The sequence below is a fragment of the Leucopleurus acutus genome, assembly GCF_964270905.1.
Source record: "Leucopleurus acutus genome assembly, chromosome: X".
Classification (NCBI taxonomy): domain Eukaryota; kingdom Metazoa; phylum Chordata; class Mammalia; order Artiodactyla; family Delphinidae; genus Leucopleurus; species Leucopleurus acutus.
Genome location: NC_139148.1, coordinates 58,400,489 through 58,415,383, shown reverse-complemented (window position 1 = coordinate 58,415,383; position 14,895 = coordinate 58,400,489). Strand labels below are relative to the sequence as shown.

The 14,895-nt window shown below is 40.7% G+C and overlaps 1 pseudogene across 1 annotated transcript; it reads right to left on the bottom strand.

The window, feature by feature from the left end:
* Positions 1–1,459: 1,459 nt before the first annotated feature.
* Positions 1,460–5,086, bottom strand: LOC309978578 (SAYSvFN domain-containing protein 1-like; annotated as a pseudogene). Its single transcript has 2 exons — positions 5,071–5,086; positions 1,460–1,965 (listed from the first exon to the last, which is right to left on the bottom strand). The product of its transcript is annotated as an SAYSvFN domain-containing protein 1-like (transcript).
* Positions 5,087–14,895: the final 9,809 nt, after the last annotated feature.

Here is a 14,895-nt window from a genome sequence, read left to right as displayed (position 1 = left end):
CAATTTTTAAAATCTTTTAAAAGAACTATTAGTTTCATTGACCTTTTATATTTTTTATTCTCTATTTTATTTACTTCTGCCCTGATATTTATTATTTCTTTCCTTCTACTAACTTTGGGTTTTGTTTGTTCTTCTTTTTCTATTTTCTTTAGGTGTATGGTTAGGCTGTTGATTTGAGATTTCTCTTGTTTCCTGAGGTAGGCTTGTATCACTAAAAACTTTCCTCTTACAACTGCTTTTGCTATGTCCCATAGATTTTTAATTGTTGTATTTTTGTTTTCCTTTGTCTCCAGGTATTTTTCTTATTTCCTCTGATTTCTTCAGTGATCCATTGATTGTTTAGAAGCATATATTTTAGCCTCCACATTTTTATGTTTTATACAGTTCTTTTCTTGTAGTTGATTTCTAGTCTTATAGCCTTCTGGTCAGAATAGATGCTTAATATGATTTTAATCTTCTTAAATTTACTAAGACTTGTTTCATGGCTTAGCATGTGATTTAAAATCTTGGAGAATGTTCCATGTGAACTTGAAAAGATGTGTAATCTGCTGCTTTTAGATGGAATGTTCTCTCTCTCTCTCTCTCTCTCTCCCTCTCTCTCTCTCTCTCTCTCTCTCTCTCTCTCTCTCTATATATATATATATATATATATATATATATATATTCCTAGTATGTATGTTAAGGTTTTCTTTATCATGAAATGGTGCTGGATTTTGTCAAATTCTTTCTCAGCATCAATTGAGATGATCATGTGGATTTTTCCTTCATTCCATTAACATGGTATGTTATAATTTTTTTGACATAGAAAACAAATTTATGGCTACCAAAGCGGAAGGGTGAGGGGGAGGGATAAACTAGGAACCTGGGATTAGCAGATACACACCACCATATATAAAACAAACAACAAGGACCTATTGTATAGCACAGGAACTACAAAATACTTAATATTTTGTAGTAACCTGTATAAGAAAAGAATATATATATGTATAAATGAATCACTTTGCTATATACCTGAAACTAACACAACATTGTAAATCAAATATATGTCAATTTTAAAAATTAATTAATTAAAAAAATACTTAAAGAGAATATTTACTTTTAACATATAGTCCTGATGTACCAAACCATTACTTCAAACAGCTGGATATTTTAAACAGTTATCTCCCCAGTGCCCTCCTACTGTTCTAAAAATCATCTCTCTTAAATAAAGAGACAAATAGGTCTCCTTTCTTGAGTGTGTAATTTTTATAAATTGCATCAGACCCACAGTGAGTGTCTTTCTGGGAGTTTCACCAAAACCAAAAAGAAGTTCTGATATAAAACTGCAGCAGGAAATCAGGGAAAGTGTGTGGAACTGCAGGGTCATAGAACTGACCTGCAAGCTACCCTCAGCCAAACCCACAAATCGATACCCCAGGGGTGTGAGGGCCCTGGGGGCCAGCCAACAGCAAGGCTGGCCCTATCTCCCCTGCAGAGGCCTCAGGTGCAGCTCGCGTTCCAGCTGCTGGGCAATCAGGGTGCCCTGGATGGCCTCACAGCCTGGGTTGAACACGGAGTACCTGCTTTTCCTCCCTCTGTCTTCTCCTCAGGGCCTCATTTCCCCACATGCATCCAGTAGAAGAGGGACAGGACAAAATAGGCCAGACCAAATTCCAGTTCCACAAACAGTCCCAGCATGACCAACCAGAGGAACACCTTCAAGAAGGTGATGTCGGTCAGGGGAGACTGGCCCCCCTAGGGCAGGGGCGGCAGAGGTGGTGGCTTGGCTGGATTCCGCGGTGGCTGTGACATGCAGTCTCCAGGCTAAGCTGCTCCCTGAGCAAGGCTGGGCTGGGCCTGGGCACTCAAGGGCCTCGGTTTCCACACCAAGAACTGTTTTAGCCAGCCTGGGGCTGCCTTTGGAGTTGCAGCTGCTTCCGTCTTCTCTCCCGAGGTTTGTGCACGGTGGCTCTGAAGTGCTGGGTTCTGCCGCCAACCTGGCTGGTTTCTGGGCCCTACCTCCAACTCAGCTAACCACTGCTCCGTGACACATGCCCTGTTCTCTGTGTGCCCAGGAGTGCGTGTGCCCATGCTGGTGTATTATATTGATTGATTTTTATATGTTGAAAGACCCTTGCATTCCTGGCATAAATCACTCTTGGTCTTGGTGTATAATACTTTTAATATACTGCTGAATTCAGTTTGCTGGTGCCTTGTTGAGAATTTTTGGATATATATCCACAAGTGATATTGATCTGTGGCTCTCTTTTAATGTGATATATTTGTCTATCCTTAGTATCAGGGTAATGTTGGCCTCATAGAATGACTTAGGAAGTGTTCTCTCATCTTCTTTAGGAAGATTTTGAGAATTGGTGTTAACTTATTTTTAGGTGTTTAGCAGAAATAACTAGTGGAACCATTTGGTCCTGAGCTTTTCTTGCTTGGGAAGTTTTTGATTACTGATTCAATCTCTTTATTCGTTATTGCTCTAATCAGATTTTCAATAAGATATAACAATTATGAACATATATGCACCCAACAACAGATCCCCAAATATATGAAGCAAAAATTGACAGAATCAAAGGGAAGAATAAACAATTCTATAATAATAGTTGGAGATTTCAATACCCTGCTTTTATTTTTTTATAAATTTATCTATTTATTTATTTTTGGCTGCACTTGGTCTTTGTTGCTGTGCACAGGCTTTCTTTAGTTGCAGCAAGCAGGGGTTACTCTTTGTCATGGTGCGCGGGTTTCTCATTGCGGTGGCTTCTCTTGTTGCGGATCATGGGCTCTAGGCGTGTGGGCTTCAATAGTTGTGGCACGCAGACTCAGTAGTTGTGGCTCACAGGCTCTAGAGCACAGGCTCAGTAGTTGTGTCACGTGGGCTCTGCGGCATGTGCTATCTTCCCAGACCAGAGATCAAATCTGTGTCCCCTGCATTGGCAGGCAGATCCTTAACCACTGTGCCACCAGGGAAGTCCCTCAATACCCTACTTTTAATAATGATAGGACAATCAGATAGAAGATCATTATGGAGACAGAGAATTTAAGCAACACTATAAACCAACTAGACCTAACAGACATACACAAATCCTCCAACCAACAACAGCAGAATGCATATTTTTCTTCCAATTGCAGATAGGACATTCTTCACAACAGAACATATGTTAGGCCACAAATCAGGTGTTAATAAATTCAAAAAGACTGAAACCATACAAAGGATATGCTCTGAACACAAAGAAATGAAACTAGAAATCAATAACATTAGGAGAACTGGAAAATTCCAAATATGTGGAAATAAAACCATACATTAAATAGCCAATGAATGAAAGAAAAAATTCAGAAGGGAAGTCAGAAAATACTCTGATACAAGTTAAAATTAAAAACACAATATACCAGGGCTTCCCTGGTGGCGCAGTGGTTGAGAGTCCGCCTGCCGATGCAGGGGACGCGGGTTCGTGCCCCGGCCCGGGAAGATCCCACATGCCGCGGAGCAGCTGGGCCCGTGAGCCATGGCCGCTGAGCCTGCGCGTCCGGAGCCTGTGCTCCGCAACGGGAGAGGCCACAACAGTGAGAGGGCCGCATACTGCAAAAAAAAAAAAAAAAAGAATATACATTCTTCCCAAGTGCTCCTGGAGCAATTACCAGGATAGACTATTTAGTAGGCCATAAGAAAAACCTCAGTAAATTTAAAAAGATAGAAATCATATAAATTATGTTCTCTGACCACAGTGGATTGAATTTAGAAATAGAAAGATATTTCAGGAACTCACAAATATGTGGAAACTAAACAACAAACTCCTAAATAACCACTTGGTCAAAGAAAAAACTCAAAAGAAAAATTAGAAAATACTTTGAGATCAATGAAAATGAAGATGAAACATTCCAAAACTTAAGATGTGGTTAAAGCAGTGTTCAGGGGGAAATTTATAGCTGTAAATACTTATGTTAAAAAAGAGGAAATATTTCAAATCAGTAACCTAATTTCCACCTTAAGACACTGGAAAAAAAGAATAAACAAATGTAAAACAAGCAGAAGGAAAGAAATAATGAAGTGCAAATTAATGAAATAGAGAGTAGAAAATAGAGAAAATCAATGAAACCAAAAGCTGGTTCTTTAAAATGATTAACAAAATTGACAAACTTATAGCTATATTCACAAAGGGAAAACCATAGATGACTCAAATTACTCAATCAGAAACTAAAGAGAAGACATTCCTACAGATATTACAGAAATACAAATGATTAAAAAGGAATACTCTGAACAATTGTGTGTCAATAAATAAGACAATTCAGATGAAATCGAAAAATTCCTAGAAAGGCACAGATCACCAAAACCAATTAAACAAGAAACAGACAATAAGAATGGATCTATAACATGAGTTGAATCAGTAATTTTAAAAAACAGCTACAAAGAACGTATTAGCACAGATGGATTCATTGGTGAATCGTACCAAACATTTAAAAAAGAACTAATACCAATTCTTCAGAAACTCTTCCAAAAAAATAGAAGAGGAAGCAATATTTTCCAATTTCCCAACTCATTCTCTGAAGCCAGTATTACCCTGATACCAAAACCAGACAAAGAGATCACAGGAAAAGAAACCTAAAGATTAGCATCTCATAATAATAAAGATGCAAACATCCTCAACAAAACACTAGAAAAGAGACATCTATAGAACATTCCACCCAACAACAGAATATATATTCTTCCCAAGAACATAAGGAACATTCTCCAGAACAGACCATATGCTAAGCCATAAAAGAAAACACTGACAAACCAAATTCAGCAACATAAATGATTTATACACCATGGTCAAGTGTGACTTATCACAGAAAAGCAAGGATGGTTTAATATCTGAAAAATAATTAATACACCATATCAATGGAATAGAAAATGAAAATCACAGCCATCTCAGTAGATACAGGAAAAAAAACATTCAACAAAATATAACACCCTTTTATGATAAAAACACTCAACAAACTAGGAATACAAAAGAACTTTATTAAGTATATAGAAGACATGTAAGATATCCCCACATCTAACATCCATAAGATCAGTTATGAGACAAAGATATCTGGTCTTACCACTTCTATTCAACATGGTACTAAAGATTCTAGCCTGGCTAATTGGGCATAAAAAAAGCAATAAAAGGCATCCAAAATGCAAAGAAGAAGTAAACCCATCTTTATTCACAGATGACAAGATCTTATACATAGAACATCCTAAGGAATCCACTAAATACCTGTTAGAACTAATAAACAAATTCAGTAAGGTTGCAGGATACAAGATCTATATACAAAAATAAACGGTATTTCTATATACTTGCAATGAACAATCTGAAAATGAAATTAAGAAAACAATTGCATTTATAATAGCATCAAAAAGAATAAAATATTTAAGAATAACTTTAATAAAAGGAGTGTAAAACTTATACATGCTCTAAAACCTACAAAATTTTGTTGGAAGAAATTAAAGATCTAAATACACATAAAAACATCCTGTGTTTGTGGATTAGAAGACTTAATATTTTTAAGATGGCAATACCCCCCAAATTGATCTACAAATACAATGCAATCCCTATCAAAATCTTCGCTGCCTTATTTGCAGAAATTGGTAAGCTGATCCTAACATTCATATGGAAATGCAAGGGACCCAGAATAGTCAAAACATTCTTGAAAAAAGAACAAAGTTGGAGGTCTCACACTTTCTGATTTCAAAACTTACTACAAAGCTATAGTAATTAAGAACATGTGGTACTGGCATAAGGATGGACATATAGATCAATAGAATAGAATTAAGAGTCCAGATATGAACTTATATGTCTATGGTTAACTGGTTTTCAACAAGGGTTCCAAGGTCATTCAATGGGAAAGAATAGTCTTTTCAACAAATGGTACCATGACAACTGGATAGACATATGCAAAAGAATGAGATTGAACACTTACCTCACACCATATACAAAAATTAACTCAAAGACCTAAATATAAGGGCTAAAATTATAAAACTCTTAAAAGAAAACATGGAGATAAATCTGCATGACCCTAGGTTTAGAAACAGAATCTCATATATGACACCAAAGCATAAGAAACACAATCAAAATATATAAATTGAACTTCATCAAAATAAAAAACATCTGTGCTTTAAAGGACACTATCAAGAAAGTGGAAAAACAATCCCCACGATGGGAGAAATGTTTTCAATTTACAGGGAACTTGTATCTAGTATCCATAAGCGACCCTTAGAACTGATTAATAAAGAGACAACCCAATTTTAAAAATGGGCAAAGTATCTGAATAGACATTTCTCCAAAGAAGATATACAAATGACAGATAAGCACATGAAAATGTTCTCAGGGGAATGCATATCAAAACCACAATGGGATACCACTTCACTTCTACTGGGATTGCTATAATCAAAAAGCCAGATAATAACAAGTGCTGGCAAGCATGTGGAGAAATCAGAACCCTCATACACTGCTGGAGGGAAAGTAAAATGGTGCAGCCACTTTGAAAACAGTTTGGCAGTTCCTTACATGGTTAAACATAGAGTTATCATATGACCCAGCAATTCCAATCCTAGGTATATACCCAAAAGAAATGAAAACATACATTCACACAAAAACTTGTTCATGAATGTTTACAGCAGCATTATTCAAAACAGCCAAAAGGTGAAAACAACCCAAGTATCTATCAACTGATGAATAGATAAATTAAATGTGTTATATCTGTACAGTGAAAATTTATTCCACAATAAAAATAAATGAAGTACTAATACATGCTACAACATGGATGCACCTTGAAAACATCACATTAAGTGAAAGAAGCCAGTCATACAAAGCCACTTATAGTATAATCCCAATTACATGAAATGTCCATTATAAGCAAATCCACAGACACAGAAAGTTGATTAGTGGTTTCCAGTAGTTGGAGACAGGGGGAAGGGGAATGCCTGCTAACAGGTATAGGATATCTTTTTGAGGTGACAAAGCATTCTAAAGTTGACTGTGGTAGTGGTTACACATATACTAAAAACAGTTGAATTGTATGCTTTAAATGGATGAATTGTATGGTATGTGAATTATATCTCAATAAAGCTGTTCTTTTTAAAGGAAGCTCCACTTAGAACATTAAAAAAAGAAGCTGTGATCCACTCAGACCAACTCAATTAGTGAAAAATTGGGAAAGAAACATGGGACTTGAAGAGACAGAACCTTAGGATGATCTGGCCTCATGGAGGTTGGAACTGAAGCCGAAGCTATTCTGGAGACCTCTGCAGCAGAACTTTATTCACTCTTAGCCTTTTTTTTCATTTTTTCAGATTCAACTCCCAGTTGAATCTCCCAGTCAGCTTCTTGATTTTCTCTAGTTCCCAGTTCAGAATCCTTTTTGCATAGAAGTTCCTGCCAGACCACTTTCAAGGCACCACCAAGCAGACTGCCCTTTGGTCAGATGGACAACTTGATCCAACTAACCATGCTCACCCTTACCCCACCTCACTGGATTCAATTACTTCTTCTTCTCTCCCTTGCTCCAACAGCACTCTGAACCTCTGTCTATTATATAATTTAGCCTCTTGGGTTCTGGCCAGTAACTATACATTTCTCTCCCAGAAACCTGGCCTAATTTTTCTCTACTTCCTGCAGGGCATCTGGTACAGCCAGGTACAATATATGTACTAAGAAAAAAGCATTCAAAAATAATGATAATAGCACTTACCAAGTGTTTACAATGTGACAGGTATTAAGCCCTTTTCATGAATTAACTCATTCAATCCTCACATCAGCCCTATATGGTAAATACTATTATTATCCCCACAGTACTGATAAGGAAACTGTGGCTTTAGAGAAGTTAAGTAGCTTGCCTCAAATCACACAGCTAGTAAGTGGCAGACCATGGAATGAAGCACAAGCATCCTGGCTCTTGAGAATTTGCAAATTACATAAAACCCAGAGGACTAGCAGAGCCCTAGGATTATAGTGACTCAAGCTTCAGAGAGTTCTCTACAGGCTGAAATGATGAGTTGAAATGTTCTAGCACCAAATGCCCCAATCCAACTGCACAAGTCTAGGAAGAGGAAGATGGGCTTAGCAGCAGCAAATTTGGAAGCCCCTTTGAACTTTCCCTTTTCCCCTCAACCATTTGCCAAGTGAGGTTGCGGTCACTTCCATGATATTTGCCCCACCTTTGCCCTACTCTCCATTCTCACTGACTCTGCCCTAGTCTAAGACACCACCATCCCTTCCCTAGACCACAGAAAAGTCTCCTAGGTGACATTGCCTGCAGCCACCCCTTTCTCCACACCTAGGCAGATTATAAAACCCTACTTGGAACACTTCCCCTTTAAGACTTCTATCTCTCCTTACTAAATTGTGAGTCCTTGAGGTAGAGTCCAGATTTGTTTATTTTTGTATTTCTCCCCACCACCACCAAAAAAAGAAACACACACACACAAACACAAACACACACATACAATGTGCTCAGTGCCGTGCCTGGTATGCTGAATGCTTCTTAAGTTTCCTGGGTCTACCTAAGAGGGCAGATTTCTATTTCCTCACTGAGGATGGTAGGGGAAAGGCCTGCACCACCACCACCCTCATGTCCCTGTGCCCCCAAACTACCGTGACCCTGAGCATTGTTACCAGCTGATGAGGAAGTATCCTTTCCCTCCTTGTGTTGGGTCACCAGCAGCTCTGTATGACAGATATCAACAATTAGGTGAAACCACTCAGAGTTTTATCCAAGGGCCAGACACACAGATGGCTAGTGGAGCTAAGTTGTTTCCACCTCTCAGGAAAGACTACACCAGGGTGGCATCCACCAAGGGCCTTGATACACTGCTGTAAGCTTTCCACGTCATTTTTATCTTTAAAAATGCTGTAAGGGAGGTGGGGCAGGGGCTTCATATTCCAAATGGGGAAACTAAGGCTCAGAGAGTGAACTGCCCCGAGTCAGCGAGGCTGCCCATGCAATCCTAACTCTGACACACACACGCAGTGCTGGAGCACGCTTGTGGATACATTAGCAGCAGTTTCACTCACAAGCATTCCTGCCATCCTGATAAGTGCAGGGACCTGAAATAGCAGATACAATCTGCATTGGTTAATCAGACTTGTTGGTCACACCACTGAAGAGCACCAGTCTCAGCTGAAAGGAAGTAAGGTGAAGCATGACACACAAGCCACCAAGAAGTAGCTCTGGGACTGTGACGGTGGATGTGCTATTTCTATGTGTGTATGTGGTGAAGGCAGGGGCTGAGTGGGACATGGGAAGAGATGGGACTGCAGGTGCCGTGCAATTCCAGGATCAGCCCAAACTCCAGGGTTGCCAGTTTGGTCGCTGGCTCCTCATTGTAGCCTCCCTCCACTTGGAGGCCTGTTGGGGAGCTTGCTATTGCTCGCACCGCCAGTCCCCTCTACAATGTCCCCTCACCACAGGAAAGGCTTCTAACCTCCTGCAGGCCCATGACTCCCCTACTTGTAATTGAAACATATGCCCCTTCTAGCAACTTCTTAACTCCCTTCCCTCCTTAATTTTTCTCCATATATATATAAAACCATCTAGCAGTCTATAAATTTTATTTATTTTGCTTTTGGTCTGTCTCCCTTCACTAGAATGTGAGCTCCATGAAGGAAGGGATTTTTTTTTTAATTGAAGTATAGTTGGTTTACAATGTTGAGTTCGATTCTGGTATATATATACTTTTTCAGATTCCCTTCCCATTATAGATTATTATAAGATATTAAATATAGTTCCTTGTGCTATACACTAAATTCTTGTTGTTTATTTTATGTACAGTAGTTTGTATCTGTTAACCCCAAGCTCCTAATTTATCCCTACCCTCCTCTTTCCCCTTTGTAACCATAAATTTGTTTTCTATGTCTGTGAGTCTGTTTCTGTTTCATAAATATGTCCATTTGTGTCAATTTTTAGATTCCACATATAAGTGATATCATATGATATTTGTCTTTGTCTGTCTCACTTACTTCACTTAGTATGATAATCTCTAGGTCTACCTATGTTGCTACAAATGGCATCATTTCATTCTTTTTAATGGCTGAGTAATATTCCTATATATATATATATATATATATATACACACACACACACACACACACACACACACACACCACAACTTCTTTGTCCATTCATCTGTCTATGGACATTTTTGTTACTTTCATGTCTTGGCTATTGTAAATAGTGCTGCAATGAACATTGGGGTACATGTATCTTTTCCAGTTAGAGTTTTTGTCTTTTCTGGATATAAACCCAACAGTGGGACTCCTGGATCATATGGTAACTTTATTTTTAGTTTTATAAGAAACCTCCATATTGTTTTCTGTAGTGGTTGCACCACTTTACCCACCAACAGTGTAGAAGGGCTCATGAGGGAAGGGATTTTTGTATGTATTTGCCTCTTATATTCACTGCTGAGTTCCTCAGTGTACAGAATAGTGCCTGGCATAACATAGGTGCTCAACTAATATTTATGCAGTGAATGAGGTCTCACGAATCTCCCTGTGCCAGCCATCCAGGCTGCAAAATACCCCGGTGTGCAAAAGCACACAGCCAGCCTCCACAGTGGGGAATGAGCAGTGTGGTTACAGAGAACCATCTGGTTTGCTTGAAGAGCTAAATCTGGTGTCTTTCCTTCAGGTCTCCATGGCACAACACCCACCCACACCTGTGGCCTGGACCGGCTTCCCCTTCTCTCAACTCATGTAATCCTTCCTAGCAAGAACTTTGGCTTCCAGTCGAAACTCTGCTCCACTACCTCAAACTCTTTTCTAGTCCTATGCCGTTTCATTGGCATCCCCATCTACTGCTTCTTTCCTGGATAGCAATTCAAGCCGATAAACATTGGCTTACTATGTATAAGGTACCAAGCCATTTCAACATTCATTCGACACACATTTATTAAGCACCCATATATAAAATGCCATACAAGGACAAAAAAGACATAATTCCTGTCCTCAAGGAGCTCCCAGTCTAGTGCGGGAGTCTGGAATGTAACCAGATAAATACTAGTCAGTGTGATCAGCTCAGTCACAAAGAGACACCCAAGGGTTGTGGGGACCCAGAAGAGAAACCGCCAACCCAGGCTGGCTCCCAGAAGGAGAGGTTGTATGAGACGAGGCTCAAAGGATGAGAAGGAGTTTGCCAAGTGATGAAGTAGGAAGAAAGAAGATGTTTTAGGCAGGGGAGGCAGCATGTGCCAAAGTCTGGAGATGGACAAGAGCTGTTTTGTAAGATAGGAGTGTTGCCATCTACACGGGGAGTGGAAGAGATGAGGTTGCAGAGGAAGGCAAGCACCAGACCACACAGGGCCTTGGAGACCATGGAGAAGAGTTTGGACTTTAACTGGGGAGCACTGTTGAGCCATTGAAGGGTCTTTCAGGGGTGCGGAGTCTGGGTTGGAGAACTCAAGCGTGAACTCAGGGAAACAGGAGGCACTATGTTATTCCGGTTGAGGGGGCAGGGAGAGATAAATTAGGAGTTTGGGATTAACATATACACACTACTATATATAAAATAGATAAACAACAAAGTCCTACTGTATAGTACAGGGAACTATACTCAGTATCCTGTAACAACCTATAATGGAAAAGAATCTGAAGAAGAATATATATATGTATGTATATATATATGTGAATCACTTTGCTGTACACCTGAAACTAACACAACATTGTAAATTAACTATACCTCAATAAAAAGAATATGGACAGGTGAGTGCTGAAAGAGGATGATGGTGTGGTAGTGGCAGTGTGGATATGGAGGTGGGGACAGACTCAAACGTGAATGGTAAGGAGGAGAGAAAAACCCCTGGACTTGGGGACTGATTGACCAGAGGATCTGGCTCAAGAGGAAGAGATGCTGAGTTGGGGTAGAAGTATGGTGGCTTTGAGGTGCTGATGGGACATCCAAGGGGAGATATCCAGCAGGCAGGGAGACTCATGAGTGCCAACATTTCCCTCCAGTAGCTCTGTCCTGTCCATCTTTGGATTCTCCCTTCTCTCATTTTCACCCCTTCGCCCTGTCATTTCTACCAGATCTCTTTGTTCATACCTCTCTTCCCTCTTCTTTGTGAGGCCATCTACTAGTTTGCCCACCTCCTTCCTGTTACCTTATTCTCTGTTCCACCCCAACTAAATATCCCTAAGTATGTCTGAGTACAACTGCATATTTCTAATGAATACATTACTCTTTCCTGTCAGTCAGTTTCTTCCCCATAGTGAATTTTTAACTGCAGATATGCACATTAACTCTTGACATAGCATCATCTGATCAGAGGCTTTTGGGTTACTAAATAGAAAGGCCCTTGGAATGTGAAGCTCAGAGAGGGGAATTGAATTGTCAAGGTCACACAGTGAGTCCATAGCAGAGACAGACTAGAACCTGGTACTTCTGTAGCCCAGGCTGGTCCTTGAGTGCATAGAGCAGATTCTTCCTAGAATAAAACGGGTTCTTGAGATACTGAGCAAACACAGAGGGCGTCCACTTACCATGAAGACATGAAGAGGAGCTAGGAAATCTCGTCTTCCAAACTCCTTCAGCAGAGAGTCACTCTTCAGTTGACTCTGGCTCTCCTGCTTCAAGATAAGGGTTGTACTAGGCTAACCTCTGCCCCCCCATGTGTTCTCACTGGGGTAAATGTCACCTAGCAAGTATTAGGTAAGCTATTGGGACCAGCCCATTGGAGGAGAATGGAGACAGGCATCTTCTTCGCCGACAGTATCTCATTCAAGTAGAGACATGGGTGCCTTATCGGCCAGTCCAGAGATCACCTGGAGATGACACCCTTGTTCAAACAGTGGCTGCTGAGAGCCAGGAGAGCAATGAAGGTTAATTATCCACAAGGACAGGTTCCATCTCTTCCAGATCTACCCTAGGGAGAGGGAAGGAATCACAATGGGAGTAGGGAACCCCTGGGGCCTCTAACCCACTTGGTGACCTCTCTGAGACCTGGAATCTGTTCCAGGATTCATCCAACTGACACAGAACTGCCCGTAATTATCACCCAGGGGCAGACCTGGAGCCAGATTTCTTCTCCAAGACTTAGTAACTGAGTGATCTTGGGCAAGTTACCTAAATTCTCTGAACCCAATTTCCAACTCTGTAAAATAGAAGTAATTCGTGTCCACCTTACAATGTTGTGGGATGCTTAAAGAAGAGTGTGAACATGAAAGAGCTCTATAAATTATAAACCACTGGACAAATGAGAGGAAGTTTTATTGACAGAAATTCTTCCTACTGTCTGACTAGCAAACCACCTCTATCATGGATGCCCCTTGTTGTAGTTTCAGCCCATACCATCTTGCTAGTCCTTCTTCTTCAAAGTGGAATGAGGTGTTGTCCAAACGGTACAACTGCCTTCCTGAATCTTGTGAAGCCCCCATATTCCTTTTACTTAAAAGTCAAGACTCAAGAGGACATGGTCTCTGACTTTATACCTTGAAGGTGTTGTCACAAGCAGAGCTCGTAGATGGGATCTTGGTGGCCCCAGGGTGGGAGAGGAAGGACCTATGCTCAAAATTTGCTTCTTCTCCCAGCTATCCTTCTTCTGATAGCAGAAAACCAGTCCCACAAGACCACCTCAGGAATTTGCATTTTGAACATGCACCCGAGATGATTCCAATGAAGAGTACCTCAGACTGGGCTTTAAGGACAGCTGCCCAAATTCCTCTACACGGCTGGAGCCAGTAATTAGCCCGCCTGTGTTCTTTGCAACTTAACACAAGGCAGTAATTTATCCCAAATGGTGGCAGTGAGACACTGTGAGTGACAGGCGGGAGTGATATTTGGCATCCAGCCTCTCCACCTCTCTCAGGTGGTACCTCATGCATGTGACCACACGGGCCCATAGGTGCCTCTGCTACAGCTCAGCCTGAGGGAGCTGTGACCACCCTGGGAAGCACAGATCATGGGGAGGCAAAGAGTCAATTTTCACGAGCCTGGGAAGAACACACAGAGTGACTTCATGGAGGAAGACAGCAGGAAGCCCCTTTCAGAAAGGACAAAAGAGGAGTAAAGGAGATGGAGCAACTGAGAGAGATGCTCAGAGGGGCTCTGAGCCCAGGATGCATGTTCAGGGAAGTGTCTTTGAGGGGAGACCGATGGGAGCACAGGGCAGCGGACTGTGTGAGGGTGGGGCATGATATGATTTGCAAGCAGCTTGAGGGGAATGTCACCCAGTTCCTTCCCTCCATGACTATATCAGTGACAGCAGAAACTGGTGCTATGTATGGTAACAGTGTCATCAGACACACACCAGACAGAGAGGCAGGAATACCAGGTGTGAGTGGCACCCCTACTATAGATGCATTAGGGACGGGGAGAGGGAAGGTATCTATGAACATGTTGCAGCTCTGCGTTTGCAGTCAGTGCAAGGACCTCCAGAAGAGCTGGAAAGCACTTGTCAAGGGTGCTGCACAAAAGACCCCAACGCAAAATAAATGTGGAATCAGAAAACTTTAAAGTTTTTCTCAACCCTAAGTGTCTATGTTTCTGTACCTCTATGCTTAATCCAATCAAGTTTTAGGAGATTTTCCAGGTGGGAGATAATAGTAAAAATCTAACATTCATTGAATATATTAATATTTTATGCTCCAAACTGTTCTAAGTCCCTTATGTATTGCTCTATTTATTCCTTATATCCACAGGAGGTTGAGACTTTTATGAACCCAGTTTTACAGACAAGGAAACTGAGACACAGAAAGGTTAAGTAACTTGCCCATGATTTCTATTTTAGGTAGCACAGGCCAGATTAGGCTACAGTAATAAATATCACCCAAATCTCAGTGACTTCAAAAGAAAGTTTACTCTCACTCATCTTATATGTCTACCGTGGTCAGCAGGAGGGTTCTAAGACCCAGGCTGGGGAGACAGCAACCGTCTTATGACACCACATCTCCA